Source organism: Cherax quadricarinatus, chromosome 39 (genome assembly GCF_038502225.1).
Source record: "Cherax quadricarinatus isolate ZL_2023a chromosome 39, ASM3850222v1, whole genome shotgun sequence".
NCBI lineage: Eukaryota > Metazoa > Arthropoda > Malacostraca > Decapoda > Parastacidae > Cherax > Cherax quadricarinatus.
Window position 1 is genome coordinate 4,225,317 of NC_091330.1, and position 12,416 is coordinate 4,237,732.

At 42.4% G+C, this 12,416-nt stretch overlaps 1 protein-coding gene and 1 long non-coding RNA gene across 2 annotated transcripts in view; one reads left to right on the forward strand and one right to left on the reverse strand.

The window, feature by feature from the left end:
- The window catches only part of LOC128696283 (CCN family member 2-like), a 183,299-nt gene that overhangs the window by 35,229 nt on the left and 135,654 nt on the right, over positions 1-12,416 (reverse strand). The gene's annotated exons all lie outside the window — the stretch shown is intronic.
- The window catches only part of LOC138853760 (uncharacterized), a 265,120-nt gene that overhangs the window by 829 nt on the left and 251,875 nt on the right, over positions 1-12,416 (forward strand). The gene's annotated exons all lie outside the window — the stretch shown is intronic.

Here is a 12,416-nt window from a genome sequence, read left to right on the forward strand (position 1 = left end):
TCTCCCGGTGAGAAATTATTAAAGGTCAAAGTATCTTAATTACAGATTGGATCTTTAAGAGCTAAATTTAACAATTAAAAGACACGAATTAGTCTCAGCTTGATTTGAAACACAAGGTTAAACTAAAATAGTTAAATACAAAAATCAATGTGTTCAACGCATGAGAGTTAACACTGCTCTCTGGCTAAAAAATATATGTAGCCCAAGCAGACCCAATGTATCCTAACGTTAACTTAACCTAACCTAACGCAGTAATAAATAATGATACATCACCACCATAGTGCATGGTGATGGTGGTATAGTGGAGTGTAATAGGGGGGGAGGGTGAACCAACAACACTGACACCCCACACCAGGTTGCTGCTTCCCTGCGTAATTTTGTTTCTTTGCTTTTGCTGTTTTTTTTTTCTTTTTACTTTTATTTTTTTTTTGTAATTTTTTTTCAAATAAGTCACTAAATAAAAATTTGCACAACAGTTAAGTGGTTTCTCCCCTGTGTTATGGATATGCATTCCTTGTGAAGAACGAATAATGTTAAGTGTTTTGACCAAGTTTACAAGCCATTTATTAGCACTTTCCTTGATTATAATACAAGCCATTTAGTCTGTGCCAGTGTTTCGCAAAGAAGCTTTCAACATGACACGATTGCAAACAAACCATACCACGGCGGGGATAGAACCCGCAATCATAGTCTCAAAACTCCGGACCGTCGCGTTAGCCACTGGATCAGCGCGCGGGTCCAGTGGCTAACGCGACGGTCGGGAGTTTTGAGACTGTTTCTATCCCCACCCGTGGTATGTTTTTTTTTTTTTCAAGGAAGCTTGTTTGGTCCAGTATTATGGAAGGCTTGCTTCAATGTCCTTTTTCGTCTCGTCCCAGAGACCGATGCCTTTACAGATGAAAGTACTCTGACATTTACTTACGCAATAGATTAGCTGCCAGCTGTTTACAATCACATTAATTAACATCTTACAGCTATATCCCTTTTCCCATTTAGGTCCAACACTGATGGTAAAGAAACAGCATTCCGGATTTTCCTTTAGACTTGAGCTCGAACCTAATTGCCTCCTATTCCCCTTGTGCTATATGACTTCTATGGGTTTAGGGCATTTCCCTAAAGATAATAGGTGCTTAGCCTTCCGTGTAAGAAGGGAGCAGTATATCCTCGGATCAAGGTAAAACGCCTAACTCTGCTGGGTGCTTCATTCTTATAGGATTATATATATATATATATATATATATATATATATATATATATATATATATATATATATATATATATATATATATATATCTTTCTTTCAACACACCGGCCGTATCCCACCGAGGCGGGGTGGCCCAAAAGGAAAAACAAAAGTTTCTCCTTTCACATTTAGTAATATATATACAGGAGAAGGGGTTACTAGCCCCTTGCTCCTGGCATTTTAGTCGCCTCTTACAACACGCATAGCTTACGGAGGAAGAATTCTGTTCCACTTCCCCATGGAGATAAGAGGAAATAAACAAGAACAAGAGCTAGTAAGAAAATAGAAGAAAACCCAGAGGGGTGTGTATACATATGCTTGTACATGTATGTGTAGTGTGACCTAAGTGTAAGCAGAAGTAGCAAGACGTACCTGAAACCTTGCATGTTTATGAGACAGAAAAAACACCAGCAATCCTACCATCGTGTAAAACAATTACAGGCTTACGTTTTACACTCACTTGGCAGGACGGTAGTACCTCCCTGGGTGGTTGCTGTCTACCAACCTACTACCTAGAATATATATATATATATATATATATATATATATATATATATATATATATATATATATATATATTACTCAGTGTACCTATTTTTCAGGACAGCTTTTGTTCATTATTTCATCAGCACCTAAACTTCGAAGCTGAGTGGAACAAGTAGCCAGTTTGTCTTGCCAAACATTTCTCCACTGCATTGTATACTTATTTAATTAAAACCCTGGCCCACTGTAAACCCACATATAATGGAGACTTGGTGGGTTTATTCAATTCAGATTTATTTTTCGCCTTGTGTTGTGAGGGAGGGGGGTAATATTTTTAATTTTTGTCACGGATTTATTTTTGTTAATTACAGGAACCTCAACTAATGAAAAGAAAAGCAATGTTCTCCCTCTTGTTAACAAGGAAACTAAAACTACTTACATATTCAGATTTATTCGTATCAACATCGTTCATAACAAATTATAATTAAGTACAGAAAATATTGAGGAAATTAACACAGGTGTAGCGTGTTTCCGACACACACAGCCTTGCCTGAAAAAAAATCTTTACCAAATATTAGCAAATCTTTACGTTTAATTAAACACATTTAACAATGCATTTAGGAAAATTAACACGGTCGTCTCTGTCGGAAAGGCAGCAAAACCTACAAACACTAATAAAGAAGAAGAGCAGTTAGGTAAGATATGTCAGGAAATAAGTGTCTCCTAACGCGGGTTTCAGTCATATGATGACCCGCCACTGGAGCTTTTGGTCATCTGACTGAGGCCTTCCACTGGCTTATCGGTCCACTCCTTTAAAAACTGTGATAATGATTATAAAATTTTTTTTTAAAGAGCAGTGTTTGATATCAGCTGTGTTTACAAGAGTCGTTCCTGTTTCTCGCAGTAACTGCGTGGAGGCAACACGTATTTAATCTTGATAGTTATTAGTTCTCTCTAAACTCTTCTAAATGTTTTAATATCTCATCTTTCACACTAAAATTTTGTAAATGAATCGCAAAAACCTTAGAACCAGACTTCAATACGTTGTCACTCATTACAAAAATACAAATTAATTATTAACTAAGATGGCAAAAGCCATCTCATCTCCTGTTAAGAAATATCCCACGGAGCCCGAAAAAGCTTCTGCAGACACTATTTTCAGAAGTTTTTGTCAAGGTTATATGTTTAGTTATAAAGAGTATATTCATAATACTTTATAATCTTGAAAAAAACTGTTAATAGTAATTACTAGTGTAGCAGCATTAATAAAAACCACTCAGCTTCGGCTGAATGCGAAATATAAATTGAACAGTGACTTGAGTTATATTGGAAATATTCTGTTTCAATACTTTATATACAGTTCTCGGCAGTTTGTTTTGAAAAACTAGTTATTCTCTTTACTTTCTGGGGGGAGGTAGGGGAGCAGAAGTAACATGTTGTTGTCTTGTATTCAGTTATTGGCAAGGATTCTGAAATATGGGGTTTGATTCTAAGCTTGCATTAGTAACCTGAGTCTTGTTTAACGTAAAGTGCTGGATGATCCTCGGAATATTTACACGTTCCTTTCAGATTTTTTTTCTTTTAAATTCACGTCAAGCGCTGAACGCATGTGGGTCATTCAGCGCAAGAACGTGCTGGAGGTTTGATCTTCCTGCTAAACACAAGGTAAACGCGTTTCCTACTTGTACTCGCCTATATCTTCTCATTGGTTAGGGGCTCTTGATCTAGAGAATTGGATTTGTGCTCTCAGTTCCCTGAATTGAGCCTTGAATACCTTCCATCCCTTCCCCTTACATACGCTGTATAATCCTACGGGTTTAGTGCTCCCCTATGATAATTCTCATTGTAGAGCATGTAAAAAAAAATTACAGAACTACAATAAAATGTAAAATATACGAGGACATATTTTTCAGAGGACTGAAGAAATTCAAAGTTAAATCCTAGTGGAAAAAAATTGTCCGATAATTTATTAATAAATGCACCTTAATTTTTTTTTTTTTTTTTTTTTTTTTTTTTTTTTTTTTTTTTTTTTTTTTTTTTTTTTTTTTTTTTTACACAGATTCACTATTTAAACTATTCCCACAGGTGGACTTGCATGTTCCCTGTTATCAGTGTGGTATTTCCCTCAAGCAAAAAAAAAAAAATTTTTTATCTTGCCATGGTATAGGAGGATCCAAACATGTTTTCGTTCGTTTTACACCTTATTTTTTTACGCTTTACGCGCATTCATCAAAACATTTACTGTAAATATCACCAGTGGTGTCGCTGTCATAGCTGCTTCAAACACTACGCGAAACACAATTGCTATTTTCCGGTATAAGTAGACACTGGCTTCACACACCATGACTCCATTAACAAGCAGCGTTACACCTCCCCCCCTTGATGCCGGTGAAGGGGACTTTATCCAGCGATTTGGAGCTACCCTTCCCTTTGATCAAACTTGATTGCACGGGACTTATCCTCCCCTTTCACAGCATACGCAGCAAGTGGTATCAAGTCATGACTTAATAAAGGTTAAATTGAATCCCCAATTAAAGCTTATCCTGCATATTGTTTTTACATTCCTGCCTGTCAGTATTATGCCGCTACATCCTGATTAAGTGGTGATGGAGTTGTGTTGCATGGCCAGGGCATACTGCAGGGTTATTTAATATATTCTTTGGGCAGTGGTTTTCTAAGTGGTGCTAAAAAAGGACTCTCGGAAAAGAGGACCTTTATTAGAGGTACACTACGCTTCGTCCACACTGTAAACTTCGTTTATAGTGGCCCTTCCTGGAAATTTCCACGATATGTGAACGAAATCTTGTGTATCTCTAATAATAAAGACTTCTGTTTTCTTAAGCCATCACTAGTTATCGGCTGCTGCCACAGTTTAACATTCGGCTTTCAATTTCCTTACCTCCTCCCTGTTCTCATTAAAGTGGTTCTCCCTGGGGAGGCCAATCGTTGCTGAGATTTAGATTATGCCTTCGAAGTGGCTAGTTTACTGTGCACCTGATATCCATCCTTTGAAGGGTAGCGCAAGAACATAGGGATACGCAAAAAGGCCTAGATTCAGTACTAGGCACCAAATGGTTAACAGGATTACATAAATTTGTATCTAAAATTGTCGTTTCTATTGAAGGCAAACTTAGAGTATTTGTTTAATATGTCTGGCATCTTATTTTTATTAATAAAATGGCTTTACATGGCTTTACATATTCCTCAATGAGTTGATAGTAAAGCACATAATGTTGAACACAGGGGCTACGTATTTTCCAGTTTTTCATTGTTTATCCTGCATTGTTGAAATAAGTTTTCTGTGATAGTTAATAGAAAATAAGACTGGTTTCCGTTACATTTCCTCCAATCCTAAATGCCCCAGCCAAGATTGGAAGTCTTCTAGGCATGACAGTCCCGTGTAGTAAGATCCATCTGGCCAACAAGACGTGTTTCTCTCCAGCCTAACGGACTGAGGGATCCGAGAAAACTTTACAATGACTTCGTTCGCCATTAGCGACAGTTGAAACTCTGAGCAGGAGAATGGTAGAAACTTTGGACAGGAGACGCCATTACACGCTACCGGCTCGACACTAAGGGCGCCTCACAAAGTACATTAAGGCTCTCTCTATGCCTGGCATCTCCGAGCAACACTCATGGAAAAATATACCATGGAACGGGTGGGAGTTGAACCCATGACGAGTGGCTCGGCTCACTCGCCGTGGGTTGAACCCCCACCCGTTCCGTGGTTTGCAATCGTGTTATTAAAGCTTTCTTTTTTCACGTCCTTTTCTCATCTGAGAGAGTTGGAGGTCCCTCCGCTTCACCAGACAGCCTGAGAAATACACGCAAACACAGTGATGTAGTGGAGGTAGGATCCATACATAGCTTTAAGACGAGGTATGATAAAGCTCATGGGACAGGAGAGAAGGGATCTAGTAGTGACCTGTGAAGAGGCAGGGCCAGGAGCTATGAATCGACCCCTGCAGCCACAACTGAGTACATACACACAAACACACATTCACCTCATTATCATCTCTGTTTCTTACGCTTCTGAAACCCCGGGAGTGACATTACCCGCACGTTTGATCTTGTGATCTCCCGTTCCCAGTGGAAGCATCAAACCCAAGTTGAGGAGCACAGGAACGCCTCCACGGAGACATAAACACTGGTTCTTTACTCCATCACTCCCCTGTGACAGAAGGCACCTTTCTGCTGCTCGCTGAATGAAATACTTCGCTTTTACTTGTGCCACTGTCGCTGATGCCGCCCGGAGAGTGCCAGAAGGGGTGTGTGCTGGGACATTGTGTGTGTGTGTGTGTGTGTGTGTGTGGCTGTGTGTGCTGGGACGGGTGTGTGTGCTGGGACAGGTGTGTGTGCCGAGACGTGTGTGCGTGCCGGGACGGGTGTGTGTGTGTGTGTGTGTGTGTGTGCCGGGACGGGTGTGTGTGTGTGAGTGTGCTGGGTCATTGTATGTGATGGGTTGGACCCCCACCCGTTCCGTGGTTTGTTTGCAATCGTGTTATTAAAGCTTTCTTTTTTCAAGTGTATGTGTGTGTGTGCTGGGACGGGTGTGTGTGTGTGTGTGTGCTGGGACGGGTGTGTGTGTGTGTGCTGGGACGGGTGTGTGTGTGTGTGTGTGTGCTGGGACGGGTGTGTGTGTGTGCTGGGACGGGTGTGTGTGTGTGTGCTGGGACGGGTGTGTGTGTGTGCTGGGAGGGTGTGTGTGTGTGCGTGCTGGGACGGGTGTGGGTGTGTGTGCTGGGACGGGTGTGTGTGCTGGGACGGGTGTGTGTGCTGGGACGGGTGTGTGTGTGCTGGGACGGGTGTGTGTGTGCTGGGACGGGTGTGTGTGTGCTGGGACGGGTGTGTGTGCTGGGACGGGTGTGTGTGCTGGGACGGGTGTGTGTGTGTGCTGGGACGGGTGTGTGTGTGTGTGCTGGGACAGGTGTGTGTGCTGGGACAGGTGTGTGTGTGTGCTGGGACGGGTGTGTGTGTGCTGGGACAGGTGTGTGTGCTGGGGCGGGTGTGTGTGTGTGTGTGCTGGGACAGGTGTGTGTGCTGGGACAGGTGTGTGTGCTGGGACAGGTGTGTGTGCTGGGACAGGTGTGTGTGCTGGGACAGGTGTGTGTGCTGGGACAGGTGTGTGTGCTGGGGCGGGTGTGTGTGTGTGTGCTGGGACAGGTGTGTGTGCTGGGACAGGTGTGTGTGCTGGGACAGGTGTGTGTGCTGGGGCGGGTGTGTGTGTGTGTGCTGGGACAGGTGTGTGTGCTGGGACAGGTGTGTGTGCTGGGGCGGGTGTGTGTGTGTGTGCTGGGACAGGTGTGTGTGCTGGGACAGGTGTGTGTGCTGGGACGGGTGTGTGTGCTGGGGCGGTTGTGTGTGTGTGTGCTGCGACAGGTGTGTGTGCTGCGACAGGTGTGTGTGCTGGGACAGGTGTGTGTGCTGGGACAGGTGTGTGTGCTGGGGCGGGTTTGTATTGGGTTGGGTAAATTTTATCAAAATTAGATAAATCAGTAATGTGCTGTTAACCAATTTTGTGATACAACTCTTTTTTTTAATACACCTATTTTCAGTTCCCTACTGACAGGATGAAACTGAAATGGGTGGACGGAAGGAGAAGAGGAGAGGAGAGGTTGGAGAGGAGGAAGAGGAGTAGGAGAGAAGCGTGGGATGTTAGAAGTGGTCGGAGATATTCATAGATAATGTCGGAGCCAGTAATGGACTCCCTAATTACACCGTCACGGGTTAAGGCCAGAGTGACGCCATGAGGAAAAAAAATTGGAAACTACGTCAGCCTTGACGAGTGTCGCCGAAGTTTGGCCAGACGTCTGGGGAGTACGTTTAGTTTAACCTCCGTCATTCCGTTTCCAAGGGAGTGCGTTGAAGGAGTCTTGATCAAGGGAGTTAGAGCTATTTTTCCGTGTGGGTTACAGCGCCTTCGAATTAATTTTATTAATCATTCTCTTTCTGCGTCACTTTCCCCCATCTTCCATCTGTCACCTACATTGTCCTGTCTTCGTTTATTATTTTCATCGTTTTATCTTCTGCATCTCTTACCTGCATTGTCCTCCTCTGTAACCATAACGTTATGTCTTTCTGCGTCTTCTCCTACCTTCTTCGTCCTGTCTTCTAGCGGGTGTCACAGTTATTTCTTGTGTCTTCCTGTGTAATCATTTAAATCCATCATAGTTTTAATAGCTATAACAAAGTTTTAACTGGAATTTGTGGCCCATGTTGCTCAGACGTGGCCACAACTAGACGTGGGAGCATTATACTTGCGGTCACTGTCAGCCTGGATGTGTGGACATCAGACGTGTGACATTACAGTGGCAGCTTAAGAAAAAATAACTAGTATTCATGGTGTTAAGACAGTTTGATCTAGCTAACATGGAGAAATTCCCAGGTGGGTAATTAAGGCTTTCCTTAGGAGACGTCACTTTATCTTACCTCTCGCAAGTGAGGAGGGAGGAATGTAGTTGGGAGGGGGACTGGAATGAGAGGAAGAAGGGTGAGTGGTAGGGGAGAGAGTTCATAGAGGGGTGAGGGAGGGTGTGTGATAAAGAAAAAAGAATTTGGGAGGCTATGTGACAGGGATGAAAAGTTGGGGATGAGTGAGGCAGAGAAGGGAAGATCCTCGCTCACCGGACAGGAAAATAGATTGTCGTCTGGCAGTAATGGGACGTCCACAGCCCAGGTAACACCACACTAAACTCTTATCGTCGAGGCCTTTTTTGTTGCAGCGCGAGAGCGAAGGAGATTTATAGTCTTGTGACTAAGAAGTGGAATGGTTTTCAAAGTGGTGGGGAAAAAGTGGACCACACCTGTGAATGGTGGGGAAAAAGTGGTCCACACCTGTGAATGGTGGGGAAACTCTCCCCAACACCTATCAGTGGTGGTGGTGGAGGGGAATATTCGCCTACACCTGTACAAAAATCTGTTCCTTATTATTTTAAGACCAGTGAGTTGACTGCTTCAACACTGTGTTTTTTGCAAACACGTCGTCTCTGTTACGTGAAACTGAAATAAGTATTAACCATTATAATGAGCAAGTAGAAACTCTCGGAACTTTTATGGATCTTTTTATGATGTCCGAAGAGACATCTTAATTTTCCACAATACTTTACACTTTTGTGAAATATTTATTTGCTTCAAAACAGTGCGTCCCTCCTTGTAGGTTGTATATATTGTGAGTTGTAAATATTGAATAAAATTAGATTCCATAAAATTTTCTTCCGAAGACAAGCTGGGAAATGAAGGACTCTCGGCGACAGACTTACATTCCTTGAGCAGAGGAGGAAACTGGAGATCCTAAGAAGACCCTCAAAACCAATAAGGATTAGCCGACTCGCCAATAACTGTGGCCGGCTGGCAACTCGATTTAATGCCACTTGAGGAGGATGAAATGGCCCTAAATTGTTTTCATCCAGACGGAGAAAAGAACAGAATCACACACACACACACACACACACACACACACACACACACACACACACACACACACACACACACACACACACACGCAGTAGCGGCCAGTGAAGAGGCAGGGCCAGGAGCTATGATTCGACCCCTGCAACCACAACTATGCGAGTACAACTAGGTGAGTACACACACACACACACACACCTGTATACATGTATGTATATATATATACATGTATCTATATACATCTGTGTATACATGTATATATATATCTACATTTACATGTATGCATCTCTATCTATACATGTGTCTCTATATCTATATTTACCTATATTACTCTCTGTATCTACCTTGAATTCAATACAGGTAGGAAACCAGTCGAGAAACTTATCAGAAATTCCAGCACTCCAGAAATAAATATCCAACATATATACCCTGAAAAGAAAATAACAGACAAGAACAAGATAGGATCAAATATTTAATTGAGCTTTGTGAAAGGTAAAATAAATATACTAAATACAAAGAATAAAAGACAAGGTCAAAATTACACAGGTGGAAGATGAGATGCTGGAAGCTGTAGATTGAAAGTCACAGAGAATGTTCACAAAAGATATTTCCGGTGTGCTGGAATTTAATTCCAGTCACACTGTTGAAGTGGAGGAGGACACTGAAATGACTGAAAAGGGGATGATGACCACACGGTGGTGCATTATGCCAAGCCATTTATGAGTAAGGCACATGTGCCATGGAGTAGATCTTCTTTAGTCGAGTACAGGGACGACTTTCATGCTGGAGACAATAGGAGGAGTGGAGAGGTATTTTAAAGGGTCCAAACTCTTAGTCCTGACTGAAGAGGAAATACCAGTTACTAGTAGATAAGGAGAATGAAAGATACGTCCAGATGGAGAAATCATGTTATCCACTCTTGGCGGATATTTAAGCGTTATCAAGCTAAAGTCTGAGAGTAACGTATTCTAAGTTGGTTTTCATACCAAGACGGATATTGTTGCCCCTCGGACTTTGAGGAAGCATAATGAATGTCCATTAAGACTGCCGAGATTGTAATTGGACAATCTTCCTCCCTCCAGATTCCAATCTGAACTTTTACCAGTCCCAAGCTGAACTTTAATTGCTTCAGCTTTATAATTAATCTGAACTTTGTCTCTCTCGGCACGGGGAAAAAAACATAAAAGAAAACAATCTTGGAGTTTAAGAATTAGCCAACCACAATACCTTTATCTTTTTAATTGCGGGACATTGACTTCATCATGGGTGGGAGAAATGGGTAATTTGGCTGGGGATGCAATTTATGGGGGTAACAAGTGTAGGTCTAACATGGATAAATACATATGGATAACACGTTAACTAGGATAACTCGTTAAGAAACTACGTTAACTGGGTTAATGTAGTTTACAAGGTTAAACCCTGTTAACAAGGATAAACCCCGATGACAAGGATAAACCTCGTTAACAAGGATAAACCCGTTAACAAATATAAACCCCGTTGACAAGGATAAACCTCGTTAACAAGGATAAACCCCGTTAACTAGGATAACAGCAACGATTATAAAAAGGCAACGATTACACATACCCGCTAGGAAGGATACATACCCGCCAACAGGGATATCTCTACACAGAAATAACTACACGCCGACAGGGATAACTACTCGCCGACAGGGATAGCTACTCGCCGACAGGGATGAAACGGACCTCATCTTTATTGAAGATAGTAAATTAGTCAGGTACGAACGGTACGTGGAAGGTAGAGCAAATAAACATCAGAAGAGAACCAAGACTCCAAAATTAACGTCTGTGATCATTGTGTTGCATTAGTGGAATTTAGTTGCAGGACCAACAAGTGTGGATCGTTCCCCCATGTCTCTGATCGGAAGTCCAGTAGGTGGGAGTTCTTGTTTCAAGGTTGAGGTTGGTGGAGATCTGGATCCAAGGCTCAGGGGGTAAGGGGTTTGGTGATGGGTAGGGTTCTTGATATGAGGTTCAGGAAAAATTTAGGGGTCTTGATCTAAGGTTAGGAAGGAGACACCATGGGTAAGGGAAGAACAGAGTGGTGGAGGAAGTGAGGTGGGTGATGGATTAAGTAGTGGTGTGGTTGATGAGTGATGGATTAAGTGTGGTGGTTGGCGAGTGGATTGCGTTCGGGGTTTCCCTTCCTCGGAACGAAGACACTTTTGACCACTGGACGATGCGAAGCAAGTTCGGGTGGCCCTGGGGACTGCTGGTGGTGAGCAGGGCGGCGGAGAGCAGAGCGATGTAAGTTGTACAGATTTACATTGTACAGACTATTTACCCACTACTAACACATCAGCTTTCTACCTGGAATCTTATAAAAATACTCTTTGTAAAAGTAACAGAATACTTACGATAAACAAACTGATCTCACTGCAAACAGACCTGGTTCACCCTTCAGATGAGCAACAAGATATAATACACGGTTCAACAAGGACTCATCATTTGAGATGATTCTTTATAAACTGAGGATCGGGCACACCACATCTCATCCATAGTTATCTGCCTGCAGATGCTCCTGCCACCCTGTGTAGCTTGTGGCGTGAAGCTGACTCTTTAACGTAATTTTTTACCAACAGTTTTGGAATCTTTGCTTAGTTTTTTTTTATTTATCTGGATCCCTGTTGGGACCTTGGGAAACTTCCTTCAGGGTGTTTCTCCCTACCTTTAACGTGCGTTTCTTCCTAGCTTTCTTTCTCCCCTCCTTAACAGTGTTTCGTAGTTGCTCGAGGTGTATTGTACCCCTCCAAGGTGTTTCTTCACTCCTAAAGGTGTGTGTATGTGCGAGTTTCTCTTCCATCAAAATGTGTGTGGCTGTCCTGTAACGTCAGTCCCTCTTGGACTATGCGTTTTTTTTTTTTTTGAGTCTGGCTTTGTGTTCCCTAATGATTTTTTATGCATAGTGAACTAATTTAACGTATAGAAATTGTGCATTTAACATTTATTACAGTGTCAAGCGACGCCAAAAAGAGTTGTTCTGAAGATTGTGATGACTGCCAACTTGCTACTCATGCTTGCCAACTCTGCTTGTTGTACCTTATACTTATGCATTATGTTACTATTTGTTACACTTTAGTCGAATCTGTCAGCAAGGAAGGGAAGAAAGGCGGAGTTTCGTTAAAAGAAAAGTCTGGTCCAGGACTGGGCCTTGGAGAATAATCCATAGGCCTTCAACTGCTCGTGAACATTGGGAAGGCCAGGTAGCAGAGGACTTGGAAGTCCACACTTAAATTATCTACCTAAACTAAGGACTATCGTGTAGC